The sequence below is a fragment of the Chionomys nivalis genome, chromosome 1, assembly GCF_950005125.1.
Source record: "Chionomys nivalis chromosome 1, mChiNiv1.1, whole genome shotgun sequence".
NCBI lineage: Eukaryota > Metazoa > Chordata > Mammalia > Rodentia > Cricetidae > Chionomys > Chionomys nivalis.
This window is the reverse complement of record NC_080086.1, coordinates 180192971-180208643: the sequence shown is the minus strand read 5'-3', so window position 1 is coordinate 180208643 and position 15673 is coordinate 180192971. Positions and strand designations below refer to the sequence as shown.

The 15673-nt window shown below is 39.4% G+C and overlaps 1 pseudogene; it reads left to right on the top strand.

Moving 5' to 3' along the window:
* LOC130862884 (ATP-dependent RNA helicase DDX50-like) overlaps positions 1–3978 on the top strand; it is a 52443-nt pseudogene extending 48465 nt beyond the window's left edge.
* Positions 3979–15673: the final 11695 nt, after the last annotated feature.

Sequence of the window (15673 nt, the reverse complement as noted above, 5' to 3'; positions counted from 1 at the left end):
CCCTGGCAGTGTTAGACAAGTCTTACATTTGACCAATGGGCTGTACCAGCAATATTTTAATCAATGTTTTCTGGAAAAATAAACAGCTTTCTCCAAATACAAATTTAAAATTTGCTTCTTGAATTTGACTTCTAAATATCTGGAGTTGAAGAGTCTCAAAATAATTGGTGTCTTTTCTTACTGAGTGCGGCATCTTTCGGGATATGTTGTACTCAATTGTTTTGATGTTTTCTTTTCCTTTGGCTGTCCTTTCACACAAACATCAGCTGCTGGCAATTTAAGTGTCTTAAACAATATGGTGTCAATAAATTTCATTCCTAGAAAATAAAGACCTGGATATCTATGGTGATGTCAATATTACAGTGATGGAATCAAATGGAGGAGCACTAGAAAGAGTTGACATTTGTTCCTACCTAATCTTCTTGGTTCTACATGAGGAACAGTTCATGACTACAAGATATTCCTGATACATCAGATTAATAGTGTTTTAAAGATTTTTAATATATGTATGTGTATGTATTATGTATGTATGTATGTGTGGGTAGGTGCCCAAAGGTCAGAAGAGGGTATCAGATCCCCTAATGATGAAGCTATAACGGGCTGTGAGATGCCTGATGTGGGAGCTGAGCACTAAACTGCTGTCCTACAAAAGAGCAATAAAGGCACTTAATCACTGAGCCATCATGCCAGGCCCAAGATTAATAGTTAAATTACCTTATATTTTTATAAAATATAACAGTACAGAAAGAACCTAATGCTTGGAAGCAAATGGAGGGCTGAATAAATCAGGGCTGAACATGAGCTGATTTTGTCAGTCCCTTATTTCCTTGGATACCATGCAAATTCCATGTAGCCCTCTTGCAAATACATGCCTTGAATACAAGTTTATGTATTTCACAGCTTGAGATTTTAATCTTATTCCCATGTTTTCTCTTCCCTCACTCATAGAACTTTGGCATGCATACTTTATTTTTTTTTAATTTATTTATTTCTTAAAGATTTCTGCCTCTTCCCCACCACCGCCTCCCATTTCCCTCCCCCTCCCCCAATCAAGTCTTCCTCCCTCGTCAGCCCAAAGAGCAATCAGGGTTCCCTGCCCTGTGGGAGGTCCAAGGACCAGCCACCTCCATCCCGGTCTAGTAAGGTGAGCATCCAAACTACCTAGGCTCCCACAAAGCCAGTACGTGCAATAGGATCAAAACCTCATTGCCATTGTTCATGAGTTCTCAGTAGTCCTCATTGTCCGCTATGTTCAGCGAGTCCGGTTTTGTCCCATGCTTTTTCAGACCCAGGCCACCTGGCCTTGGTGAGTTCCCAATAGAACATCCTCATTGTCTCAGTGTGTGGGTGCACCCCTCGCGGTCCTGAGTTCCTTGCTCTTGCTCTCTCTCCTTCTGCTCCTCCTTTGGATCGTGAGACTTCAGTCCCGTGCTCCAATGTGGGTCTCTGTCTTTGTCTTCTTTCATCGCCTGATGAAGGTTGGCATGCATACTTTAAAAGCCTGAACTTAGATCATATTTTCACCTAGAAATATTTATAATAATGGAGTTATAGGTATTATATTTATTGCTCATTTTAGTCAGTTATTACAGGAATCACACAGCATATTGTAACAATCCATTGAGAAGAATTTAAATGAATCACTGGGTTGGTGTGTTCCCTTGAGGTCTTCCTACTCAACACACTATATTCCTACTTTCTCAGTCATATTAGTCAATACTCTAAGAACCAGCTAAATCTCACTTTGATATTTTGTTCTTTCTCCCTTTTCTAAATATTCTTTATACATGCCTACTTACTCTTGCTGTTTCAGCTGTCACAAGTATGCCAATTAATTCTCTACAACAGCAAATATTTATTATTATCTTTGTTCGAGAGAATCATGGTCTCTTGTGGTCTCTAATACCTACAATATAAACCAGTCTTAAAACCAGCCAAACGCCCTCGTTTCTTGTCTGAGAATCAGCATGTAGAAGTACTTTTCCAGCCCATGTCTGCCTGCATGCTGCCTTGCTCCCTGCCACAATGATAATAGACTGAGCCTCTGAAATGGTATTAGTTCAGCCTAATCGTTACAGAATCTTTGCTTGAGTACCAAGTAGCTTAAACTAATTAAGGGTGATAATGGTCCCAGTCCACCAGAAGCCTGCAGAGGAATTTTTTTAAAGATTCTACCCCAACCTCAGTCTGAAAAAGAAAAGAAAACAAAACAAACATAAAAACAAACACACACAAAAACAAACCCTGAAACAATACAGGATCTTAAGGTGCTAAGAAAACTCACATGGCGGTAGAAGGAAGTCAGGTACCCTTAATACCCTGATGAGAAAACAGTAACGGATGATTTGGATATACCCAACCTCGATTTGAGGTAAAACAAAACATAAGCTAAATGGAGACACCAAAGGTGGACTAAGTAGACTTTCAGATGAATTCTCCTCATCTCAAAAGTCAAGAAGAAAAGACCTACCAAGTGGAGATGTTGATGAGTATTAAAAAAGTCAAAATTTCTGCTCATAAATCAAGTGGTAAAGTAGAAGAAACTTTTAACACATGAACAAAAGAAAGGAGCCCTCTTTAGTTTCTCTGTTTCTGGGAAGACTACACAGCTTCTGAAAGGCTGAGTAGTAGCTTATCTCTTTCCTAGTCAAGTTAAAACATTTGGTTCTGTATATTAAGGAAAAATATCATTGTTAAAGCCTAGACATGAACAGGAAAGACATTCTCTTTTGCCATACACTTGAACGAAAGGCTCCAAAGAATTCAAGAAGCAGTTTAAAAAGCTGCTCACCAAAGGTACTTGTTTTGGCTCTAACAAGTCAGCTGGCAAACCAACTAAGCCAAAAATTTCAAAGGTATAACTAGAAAACTCAGTGAGGTGTGGTGTGGTGGAACATCATATCACAAACAAATTAATCACATTTGGCATGATGTTGGGACCCCAGGGCATATCAAAGACTGCTGTGGGCACACATTCTGCTTCTTCAGCCAATAGCATTTAAGATACAGTATTGTGGACGCTCCTTCCATCCCTCAGTCAATAGCCTTTAAGATACCAGCCCACCTGTGTGTGGTCTCTTATACTGTAAAAGCAGTAGATCTGAAGCAAGGGCTGTTATCTTCTGTGAGAGAAAGAAAAAAAATGCTCCTGAAATGACCATGATGCCACACAGAAAGCAGAATGCTCAGTGTTTGCATGATGACATTGCACTGTCACAAAAAGTTAGCTTGAAAGACGCCAGAGACTATATCCATCACTCTGGATGCGCAGGTAGAGTTGGCTGGACAGGAGTTTGTGTCTGTCTTTATCAACCAAGAGAAAGAGGTCAACTGAGAGATGTGGAACAGAAAGCAACAATTACTATTAAACATGTAGAGTTCTTTTGATGATAGATTTAGTTAAATCTAAAAGCGTGGATGCCATTAGGTTTCTAGCTTCTGTTTCTTTTCCTGCTGTTGGCTTTTTCCTGATCATCTACTCAGGACTGGTTTCAGCCTCCTTGCAACAACTGGAAGATGAGAAAGGGCCAGTGGATGCTTTGGCTACAGCATTAGCTTACATTTCTGGTGCATTAAGTTTGAACCATGAGAGCTGACCACCTCTGATTAGGGGTTTGTAACGATGTCTCTGGCATGCCCAGAAGAAATACAGGATACCAACTGTGCTTGGAAAGAACTTAACACAAAACTGAGGACTAACGCTACTTCTCAAATAGCCAGAAGGAGCCTCCTAAAAGGAAATATGAGCATTTATTTTGATGTTCTTAAAACTGAGTCAGAAATATTACAGGTCGTGTGGTATGATTCAGATCAGATACTCTCATTGCCAACCAATGACCTGAAACTGAAGAATATTATAGTGGAAACTGATCTTTTAATCCCAGACAGAGCAGGTTGGGCCACTCAGATCAGTCCGGTGGTCAATCTGGTGGCTGATGGGGTAGACAGAGTCAACAGGGATATCAGTCAGGAAGTTAGCATGGTGATAGAACACTAAGAGGGAACAATTTGATCAAGAAGTGCGAGTCATAAATAGATTTTGACTGTCATTTGATAATTCATCTTCCAGTGTGAGCTTGCCTCTTTCTGCCTAATCATGTATATTATTCACGAAAATATTAGGGTATCATAGTTGATATTTGTAACTTGCAAAGAAATTAGTTGTATTTTTAAAAAGTATTTTACAAGAGTGGTTGTACACAAATCTACTAATCTGGATAAAAATAAACAAAAAGCACATACCCCCCCAAAAAAATACCCCAACAATAACAATAACAACAAAACCAAATAAACAAAACACCAGCCAACTGTCCCTTAGTCTCTAACTCTTACCCTTCAGCTCACTTTTGGCCCACCCGTCCCCACATACTACTGTTGTGATACTTTTTGCATTTGCAACCTCCCAAGAGTGTTGACCCTTCAGCTATTAGCTTCATCCCCAACTGCTGAGCCAGATGTTTTATGAGGCACATTCGCCAGGGCCATCTTTCCCAAGCGCCTTGTTCACTGAGCCATCTCCTAGAATCACTTTCTCCTTCCCATGCCATCTCACTTAAATTCTAGAGTCTGGTACCTAAGCCCTTCATCAGCAGGGTCCTGACTCTGTAAATTTTCTAAGCAAATATCTCATTACTCTTCAGTAAACCCCTGCTTTCTCTAACTCAGATGAACCATTCACTCCCACATACCTCTCCAATCATCATCTTTATGTGTTGTTTGTCCATACCTTATATTCTCTTTCTCTCATTCATGCTTATTACTGGCCATGCTCATTACATCTATCTTTGGTCATATAATGAAGGCAGTGGGGTATCTGTTCTGAAATGTGAAAGTTTCCCTTACTTCTCAAGTACCCTATTTATGGACGCTTGAGGATGGACTCTCACAAGCATTCAAAGTTAAGTGGTCTGTATTGCTTGCAACACCACATCACTAACCAAACAAGCAGTGCAAAGAAATGTAAACAAGTGAGTATAAATGAAAGGAAGTGCAAATGAAAGGAAGAACCCATGCAACCAACAAAGAGTTTTTAGCATTTGCCACATTCCACGATCTATGCCAACAGTTAGGAGTAAAAAGAAGTGAAGTCAAAATATGTTCAGCTAAAATTGCTTTCTATCAAATTTATTTTCTCATCCCCAGGCCAACACTGTAATGTTTGGAGTTTGATTATCTTTGGGTCACTTAAATGTTGATGCTTTTATTGCTAGAGTTTACTGATTTAACAAACACTTATTGGGGGAGATTCTAAGAATGAGGAAAGTTCCAAATGAGAAGAACTTTAAAATTGTACTGTGTCCTCTCAATGGGAATACAAACATTTTACTTAATAGTGGGTTGATAAAGCATAGGAAACATTGAAAACCTTTCTGCATATTCAGCAATGTTGTCTGTCAAATTCAAAATATCATCCTTATAGTGATGTTGAGGACCTAAATGTCATGCATATTGTCTCCAAAGGCAGGCTAAAACTTTACTTACTCCTTGTTTAGCATGAAGCCATATAAATACAAAAAAGTGAAAATGAATTCAGCCACTAGTATTTATATATTTGTGTGTGAGTGTGTATGCATATGTAACAATAATAAGTGCGTATGCATATGTAACAATAATAAGAAATAAAAAGTGGGCATTAATTTGAGGAAAAAATAGAAGTAGTTGGAGAGAGGAAATGGAGGGGAGAAAGTGATGTAATTCTATTTCCGTTAAAATACATTTTTGAAACTTCATCTATTCTCCACATATGCATTCCTGGAAACAATGCTGAAAAAAAATAACAGAGAGCAAGAATGCATTATTTCTTTTATACATTGATCTCTCTATATATAATAATTCCATTCAATTATCATAAAAAATTATCTGCTAAATTATTTTGTTAAAATTTTTATTACTTTTTATCGTGTGTGTGCACACACGCGAGTATGTCTATGCACACACACGTGCACTCACATGCATTGTCATACATGAGGAAGGCAGAGGACAGCTGGGGGGAGTTGGTTCTCTCCTTCCTTCTATTATGTGAGCTCTAGAAAGAACTCATGCTGTCAGACTAGGCAGCAAGGACCTTTATCAGCTGAGCTAACTCACTGGCCTAAAGGTGCTCTTCAAAATGAAAATATCATAATTCCTTGTTGCAACTTATGAAAAGTTAACTGTCCTGGTAAGCTCCTGAATGTATATCTTTCTGGTGGATGACTTCTGGTTCTCTTACTCTGCTCCTTTCTTCAGCTGTCATGTGCTTTCTCAATAGCATTAAGTGTAGACACCCAGAGATCTATGAATTCAGCACCCATCCCAAGGCTGCAGACATATGCTCAAGTGTTTGCATTGGAATGACTGCAACCATTTCAGTCTGTGTAAAGTTACATATTTGTTCTTTGTTAACAATTTACACAGTGTGCAAATTCTTTTCCAGCTCTCAATAGAGATAAAACATGTGATGGACAAAGACTGAATAAGAACATTTGTGAAAGATTGGCAGATGGGGGAGAAGTTCATTTCTTGTAAGGATGAGGACTTGAGTTTGAATCTTCAGAACACAAGTAAAGCCAGAGTTGGCAATCCACATCTATAATCCTCGGTCTACTGCATCCAGATGGGAAGCAGAGATAGAAGAACCCCTGAAAGATGGCAGGGCAACAAATGTCCATAGGGAACGAACCAAAAAAAAAATAAGACACTGTCTCAAAACAAGGTAGAAGGTGCGTATTGACACCCAAGCTGGTCCTCTGAGTTCTAAATGCACTCCACAGTATGCATGTGTGATGTGGCAAGAACATACATACATTTATGCACACAAACATACATGCTGTCAGACTAGGCAGCAATGACCTTTATCAGCTGAGCTAACTCACTGGCCTAAAGGTGTTCTTCAAAATGAAAATATCATAATTCTTTGTTGCAACTTATGAAAAGTTAACTGTCCTGGTAAGCTCATCATATGCACACATATATACATTATATACGTGCAAAGGCACATTTTTCGAATCAGAAGGACCTATGCGCAATGAGAACTGTTAGAAGATCCTGGGTTGGAGAACCTGCTTCCATTAACAGCCTTGTCTCCGAAATTGATCTTTCAGCCTCAAACTCGAATACAATCAGTCACTGAGGATGTGTCATAAATTATTCACAGGCCATGTATGTAGGAAGTGTTCAAATAAGAGTGTACATATTGCGTGGAAATTGTGACCAAGCTACAGAATAAGTTGGTCTGAATATTGTTATGACTTAACCTAACACAATATTAAGAAACACTTTAAAAGGAAATCCAATGACAAAAGTATGTACTACACTGGGTGGTTGTAGAGAAAGAGTAGTCATATAGAAATCACCACATATAACTTGTAAGTTTTACAGGCCACTTGAGTTACTTAAGAACTACTAGGGAATAATGCTTCCTGGTGGCAGCCTGCCTTTTCTCACTCACCCACTGAAGAAGGACCCTTAAAAGAAATCACACACTCGCTCAGAATTGAGAAATAGATGGTTATTTATTTAAGGGTAGACTCACAAATCAGAATCCTCTGCTTGAATGGAGATCAGAAACCGAAATCCTCAACCGGAACAGAGAGGCCAGAAAAGAGGCCAGATATAGGCATGCTCTACATGGGCATATATAGTATAAGAGGCCACGCCCCAGTAAGCAGGTAACCACTGGCTGTAAAAATTCCTACAGCACCCCACAGCTCACAATAGCCCCTGGGAATTCCAGGTGCTCACCAACCAGATAAAGCATCATGACTTTTCAATTCATAAAAAGCATGGCAAATTCGCCTTTCTACTGTCAACACAGACAAACAAACAAGAAGAACCTAGTATCCTTCAGGTAGTTCCTTCTTTCCTAGCTTTCCCTTCTGTTAAGCATGAGGCTCTTTTGAATTTCCTAACCATCAAGATCATCTTTATTGAGCACGCCTCTGTTGAGGATGCAGCACATGACATCCCTGAGCTATTGAAGATGTCTAACCTAAGCTATCCCTGTCCATCTCCTGAGTCATTGGACAGAGACAGTCAGCATAAGCTATACAGATTCCAGCTGCATGTGGATCCCTGAAGTTCATTGGCAGGTCATCCTAGTCTGATCATAAAGCAAGGCCCATGCCAATGAGAGACCCCATAACCCAAAGGTACACCCTCCCCCTCCCACACACACACAAAGTGAAATAAAACAAAACAAAATGACCTTCCCTCTTTTATCTAGAGAACCATAGTGCATCCTGCCAAATACCCCAGCTTCACCTTCACCTTACCTGGGTGGTGGTGGTGGTGCACGCCTTTAATCCCAGCACTCAGTGGGCAAAGACGTGTATCTCTGTGAGTCTGAGACCAGCCTGGTCTACAAAATGAGTTCCAGGACAGCCAGAGCTACGCAGTGAAACCCTGTCTCTGAAAACAAACAACAAAAAAACCTCCCAACTATATTGTCTATTTTTTAATATCTGCAATTTTACAGCTTTTAGCTAAAGCTTGCACTATAATCATTAATAACATACTCACATTATTCTCCAGGAAAGTTGAATCCTTGGGGTGCTGCAAATACTAATCCAGGCTACTATTGAGGATGCTCTCTCGTGAATAATGAAAGTGATTTACTTTTCAATGTGGTGTATCAAGGCCCAAGCTTTAGGAATAATACTCAGGAACAATCTGGTGAGAGCATGACTCCTGGCCATCTCTTTGTAGCTCTTGAAACGTGTGACTTTAGACAGCTTTATTGATGCTCATTCATAAACTTGTGGATATTTTGGCTACGGTCTTTTGAAAACATGACTGAGTTACTTCTCATCTAAATAAAATGTTAATTTGCTGCAATTTTTTTTACTAATTTAAAAAAAATTTTAATTCCAGCTATTATTGTTAGATACTGAGTTGTGAGTGCTACCAGGAAATTGTTTTTCACTTGAAAAGTCTCTTATATAAAAATGTTGTTATTTGACAGCTAAAACTTATGAAAAAATATCCTCAAGAAAAATAATGACTATACTGGTAGATGCTTTCTTACAAGTTTTCCAAAGGCTCAGTCTTTTATTGGCATCAATTATCAATAGATACATAGTAGCTGATGGCACATATTAACTATTAATAGATACATAGCAGCTGGTGGTACACACTATTAATAGATACGTAGTAGCTTATGGCACCCTTATGAGGATTATTATCTTTGCATCGCCTATTGAACAAACCCTCTAAAGAGAACCTTTCATTCTTGGCAAGGTATATCGGAAATGCATAGCTAAAGACTTGTAAACCTATATTTTCCAGGATAACAGAACCAATAAAAGGTAATGAATGTGAGATTCTGCTTTATTGAGAAAGGGAGGTTTGAAAGAATATTAATCAATCTACTCTTTGATTTTGATATTTAATTCTAATAGTTTTCCTTTGGTAATACAGCTGCTAGATAACTCTCTTAAGGGCTGGCATAAAAGGACTCCGTATTATTCTGAAACCTAATAATGAGTACTAGGGTTTCTTAATACTTGTTATTTATCATCAACCAGAATCACCTTGTTAGAAACATTTATCTGTAAGCTTAGTGGAGCACCTCATTAAGAAGATTGGCTGCCTATCAGGAATTATCATTGGATTCTTAATGAATCACAGAGTTTACTTGCTGCTTCTACCTTTACCCCTAATTTCATGTTACTGTTTCTTTTACTTCACCATCATCGACTTCTTTCATATACTATTTGTTTCCTTTCCTATATTTTGTATTAATACAGGTTTCCATAAGTACATTAAAGGGCACTGATATCAATAATCATTTTGCAAGTCCAAATAACCCCCCCCAAAATATAATGTTTCCCATACCAATATGCACAGAAATAAGAAGGACACAAGAATTCTCTTGGATGTGGAATAATAGAAATTTTGGCCATTGCTGGTAAGAGGATAGAATGATACAAACAAGTTGTCAATGTTCACTTCAAATGTCTGTTGGCTGGAGACTCCCTAAACAAACTGTTTTAAATGTGTTGGAATGAACATTAGTAGATACTACATAAGATGCTGCAGTACAAAAGGATAAGTCATAAAACAACAGTGTGAGTGAATCTCCTAGAGCTATGAAGTTGAAAAAGACAAACATTAATATATGTGTGATCCCATTTACAGTAGATGAAGTTGACACACACACACACACACACACACAAACACAGATCCTGACCTACACTGACAAAAGACAAAAAGTGCTTGTCTTTGTGCAGTTACTTTCTGGGAGCTTGGGACACTGAAACACTGTGCTTCAACTATTACCTTTATTTGAACAGGAACAGTCTGGAGTGGTGGATATGTGTATGTGAATTGATTGACTTTCCTAAAAAATTATGCACTTGGTTTTATGTGTTATAGTTCAACTCTCAAAGGGGAGAGAGATATAAAAGAATACTGGATGCTGTTAAATTTGAAAAATTAGTGTTTAGACTAAATGATCATTAGGAGCCTTTTACTATACAAAGGCCGGTGATAAAAAAGTATTGATAGCCATTTAACATGGATATCCAATTAAACCGTATAATAAATTATTACAGTTCTATTTAAATTAATCCTGTTTGGTGAAACAAGGTAAAGATACTGACAGAATATTAGAAATGGGTTAGATCAATATGTAAGAGCTAGCCAATAAGAGGCTGGAACTAATGGGCCAGGCAGTGATTAAAAAAATACAGTTTCTGCCGGGCGGTGGTGGCGCACGCCTTTAATCCCAGCACTTGGGAGGCAGAGGCAGGTGGATCTCTGTGAGTTCGAGACCAGCCTGGTCTACAAGAGCTAGTTCCAGGACAGGCTCCAAAACCACAGAGAAACCCTGTCTCGAAAAACCAAAAAAAAAAAAAAAAAATACAGTTTCCGTGTAATTATTTCCGGGTAAAGCTAACCGAGTGGCGGGACACAGCCCCGCCGCTCCACCAACACATAGGTTCCAAAGAGTGTAGTATGCTAGCATTTTTATGATATTTATTAAATAACCAAATATTTCAATGTTTATTTAAATGGCGTTTCCAGGAAGCCCCTAAAATCGAAGTTAATGACATGTTTCCTCTTTCTAATAAGAAAGTCCCATGGAAGTAAAGTCCTAATAAGTAAACCCACATGATGAACAATAGTAAAGACATGTCAATAACTAGAGTCAAGTCCTAAAGTTCCATTTGTGTAGCCCAGTGAGAGTGCAGATACTGGTGTTCCCCACTGTAGCTGTTCTTCAGATTGGCTATTCTTCAGTGGAAGCTGCCAAGGTCCATCAGCACCTGGGGTGTGAGCATTCCAAATTCCCATCTATATTTGAATTGTCATAAGAATATACAAAGTTTCCAAATGCGACAGCTTCAGTCTCCACCCTTTCAGGTTTTCCTATTTGTTAGCCGAACCATTCAGCATCCTAGCAGCTCCTCTGCTGTATTCTACATGAGGTGACAGTTACTACTATCATCGAGGAGATGATATACACAGAGAAACTAAAGTTATACATCTTCCAGAAGCTACTTTTGAACTCGCAGGAGTTATCTAAGTCTTTAATTGGCATAATGATAATAATAATAATAATAATAGTGAGTTTGGATTGGTGTGCCTGTCAGGAGTGGATAATTCTGTTTCCAGAAGTCATGTGCTTTTAAATAATAATAATAAAAAAAAAACAGCATTCAGGTTCAGGATGCATTCCTAAGAGTTAGTGATCAAAGAGGCTCCAGAGGTCTCCCAAAAGAATACGAACTAGCGTCATCACTCTTAGTTGCCTACCAGAACTAGAGAGACAGATGTCATTTTTGGAGGCTCTATATAGGATACAGAAAAATCCAGTTTTAGCTATGCTGGAAACACCCTCTTTGCTGACATTCCCAGAATGTTTTATGTGGGCTGATGGAGGAGAGAAATGGCTGATTGTTTCATCCAGCTATAGAACATGCTTACTGAAATTCTGACGTGCAAGGTAAGACGTCACTGGTGTGGTAGTCACACAGATCTACAGGACACAGCCCATAACTTTGTGATTGAGTTGGAGACCTGCTTCATGGCAGAGAATACACACCTTGTATTATAAATCTGTTCAAAGACTCATGGATGGAGAGGTCATGGATGCAAGTGGAAGTATACCATCATTGCTCCCCTAAAGTGATACGCTGTTGGACTTCCTTCTAAATATTGATGTTTGTAACCCTAGGGTAGGGTGGCTTTCATCCTGGGTCACAGAAACTCCTTTTTGCAGAGAGCTGTGGTCAATGTAGAGACTCCTCTCTGGTTCAAGCACTAAAATAAGTGACTGTTGAGTACTCAACTCTAAACAGGACATCTATAGTTCATTCTCCCTGCCCACCTGCATGGCCCAAGGAATGTCATGGTGGAGAATACAGGAAGAATGTAAGAGTAGGATGTTATTGGGAAATGCCATGAAATATTGCCATTCTGACATGATAGCTTCTGCAACCATGAACACATAGCAGCTATGGATGCCTGCATAAGATTGGGAGCTTCAACCTCCCACCATTGCTTTAAAATGTACTCATAAGACTCCATGCCTTCCTAGGCAATTAACAGCTAGAGCAGGAAAGGATATCATTTCTGCCAGTTATATGAACAAATTGAGAAGAAAAAGGGGAAAGCAAGAGGAAGGTAATGGGGGGAGAACATACTCACAATATTTATGTGTACATGTGTGTATAAAACTGTCGAAATAAAAATAAATAATTCTAAAAAGAAAGTACACACATCTTAATATTATTACTCAGAGACATGCAAGGGAGGAATTATGACTAGAACTTTATTCTAACTTCTCAGCCAAGGGAACTCAAATTAGATTGAGATCACAAATTCCTGTCTCCAAACCAAACACCTCACAGCACCATATAGAAGAGTTTGTTAGTTAAATTGGCAATATTGGTTTTTTTTTAAACTCTTCTTCAAACTGTTTATTCAAACAAAAGAATACTATAGGAATACAAACTGTTTATTCAAACAAAAGACCCAAAGAGTTCTATAGGAATATCCACTTGTCAGTTCTTTTCTGAAAGAGGCATGGGCACCCGCAAAGGGCAGAATCTTAACTACAGGAGTTCGGCTGTGAGGGCACCTGCCCAATCTCATGAATTTATTTGTGGCACTCTCTAGTCACTTCATGAATTTATGTACTGCACACAAAGTGTAGGAAGACTCCTTTTCCAATGCTTTCAGTACTTAGTGAACTTCTGAAAGAAATAAATGGTGGGCCAAAGCAGGCCCTTGGTTCCAGAGTATAATCTGACCAAGAAGCTTTTGTCACTAATTCATTATCAATGACTGGGATTCAGGCAATTGTGTAATTTTTATTATTATTTATTATTTTATTATTATTTAGCCACAAATGATTGCTGAATCCTATTATAATGTTTTGGTAGCATTGTTGAAATGGTCCAATACCAGGCATTAAGGTTTATTATATGGAATGTCTTAAAGTAAAACTAGGACCAAAAAAGTAGTGTGTTTATTTGGAAGATCCATGAAGTGACACTCTAATAACATACCTGCTTCTAACTTCTAATTTGTACACACTGTTTCAAAAGCCACCTTTAACAAAAGATTCCCCCCCTTCCCCCCGTATTTTACTCAAGACCAAAATTCTTCTCCTAAGTACAAGGTAATAGGGAATTTCAGGCTCACTGCTGTCCAGACTGTCACAGGTATTCTTTTTCTGTTTTTAAACTAGAGCCATTAGGGAAAGGGAATCTCAACTGAGTGAATGTTTCCATAAGACTGCCCTATAGCCAAGTCTCTGGAATAGTTTCGTTTTTTTTTTTTTTTTATTGAAAAAAAAAATTTTCTGCTTCCTCCCCGCCTCCCATTTTCCTCCCCCTCCTCCCGCCCCTCTCCCCCTCCCCCCACTCCTCTTCTCCTCCCTCTCCAGTCCCAAGAGCAGTCAGGGTTCCCTGCCCTGTGGAAAGTCCAAGGTCCTCCCCCCTCCATCCAGATCTAGGAAGGTGAACATCCAAACTGTCTAGGCTCCCACAAAGCCAGAACATGAAGTAGGATCAAAACCCCGTGCCATTGTCCTTGGCCTCTCGTCAGCTCTCATTGTCCGCCATGTTCAGAGAGTCCGGTTTTATCCCATGCTTTTTCAGTCACAGTCCAGCTGGCCTTGGTGAGCTCCCAATAGATCGGCCCCACAGTCTCAGTGGGTGGGTGCACCCCTCGTGGTCCTGACTTCCTTGTTCATGTTCTCCCTCCTTCTGCTCCTCATTAGGACCTTGGGAGCTCAGTCCGGTGCTCCAGTGTGGGTCTCTGTCTCTATCTCCATCCATGGCTAGATGAAGGTTCTATGGTGATATGCAAGATATTCATCAGTATGGCTATAGGATAGGTTTATTTCAGGTTCCCTATCCTCAGGTGCCCAAGGAACTAACTGGGGACCTTGCCCTGGGCACCTGGTAGCCACTCCAAGTTCAAGTCTCTTGCCAACCCTTAGGTGGCTCCCTCAACTAAGATATGAGTTTCCCTGCTCTCCTATCCAACCTTCCTTTATCCCCAATCATCCCATTTCCCCGAGATCCCCTCACCCTCTCCTTCACACTTTTCTCTCCCCATCTCCCCTCACCCCCATCCCACCCCACCCCCAAGATTCCAATTTTTTGACCGGCAAACTTGTTTATTTCCCATAGCCAGGAGGATAACTCTATGTTTTTCCTTGGGTTTACCCTCTTGTTTAGCTTCTTTAGGATCACAAATTATAGACTCAGTGGCCCCTATCCATGGCTAGAAACCAATTATGAGTGAGTACATCCCATGATCTTCTTTTTGGGTCTGGGTTACCTCACTCAGGATAGTATTTTCTATTTCCATCCATTTGCATGCAAAATTCTAGAAGTCATTGTTTTTTTTTACAGCAGAGTAGTACTCTAATGTGTATATATTCCACACTTTCTTCATCCATTCTTCCATTGAAGGACATCTAGGTTGCTTCCAGGTTCTGGCTATTACAAATAATGCTGCTATGAACATAGTTGAACAAATGCTTTTGTCATATGATAGGGCATCTCTTGGGTATATTCCCAAGAGTGGTATTGCTGAGTCCAGGGGTAGGTTGATCCCAATTTTTCTGAGAAACCGCCACACTGATTTCCAAAGTGGTTGCACAAGTTTGCAGTCCCACCAGCAATGAATGAGGGTACCCCTTTCTCCACAACCTCTCCAGCAAAGGCTATCCTTGGTGTTTTTGATTTTAGCCATTCTGACAGGTGTAAGATGATATCTCAAAGTTGTTTTGATTTGCATTTCTCTGATCGCTAAGGAGGTTGAGCATGACCTTAAGTATCTTTTGGCCATTTGAACTTCTTCTGTTGAGAATTCTCTATTCAGTTCAGTGCCCCATTTTTTAATTGGAGGAATAGTTTCTTGATTGATAATTGGTGTGGGAGGATCAATTAATATGGATGGTGACAACCCTAAGACAGTGGTCTTGGGTTGTATAATAAAGCAAGCTGAACAAGTCATGAAAAATGAAGCAGTAAACAGGATTCCATTATGGCTTCTGCTCCAGTTCCTGCATTCAGGTTACTATCTTGAGTTCCTGCCCTGTCTTCCTCAGCGATGGAGTGAGCCTGAGATGGATGCTTAACTAAACTTCTTCCTCCTTCCCAAGTTGCTTTTCATCATTGTTTTATCACAATTGAAACCCTAACTAACACAGCATGATTCTACTAAAGTTTAC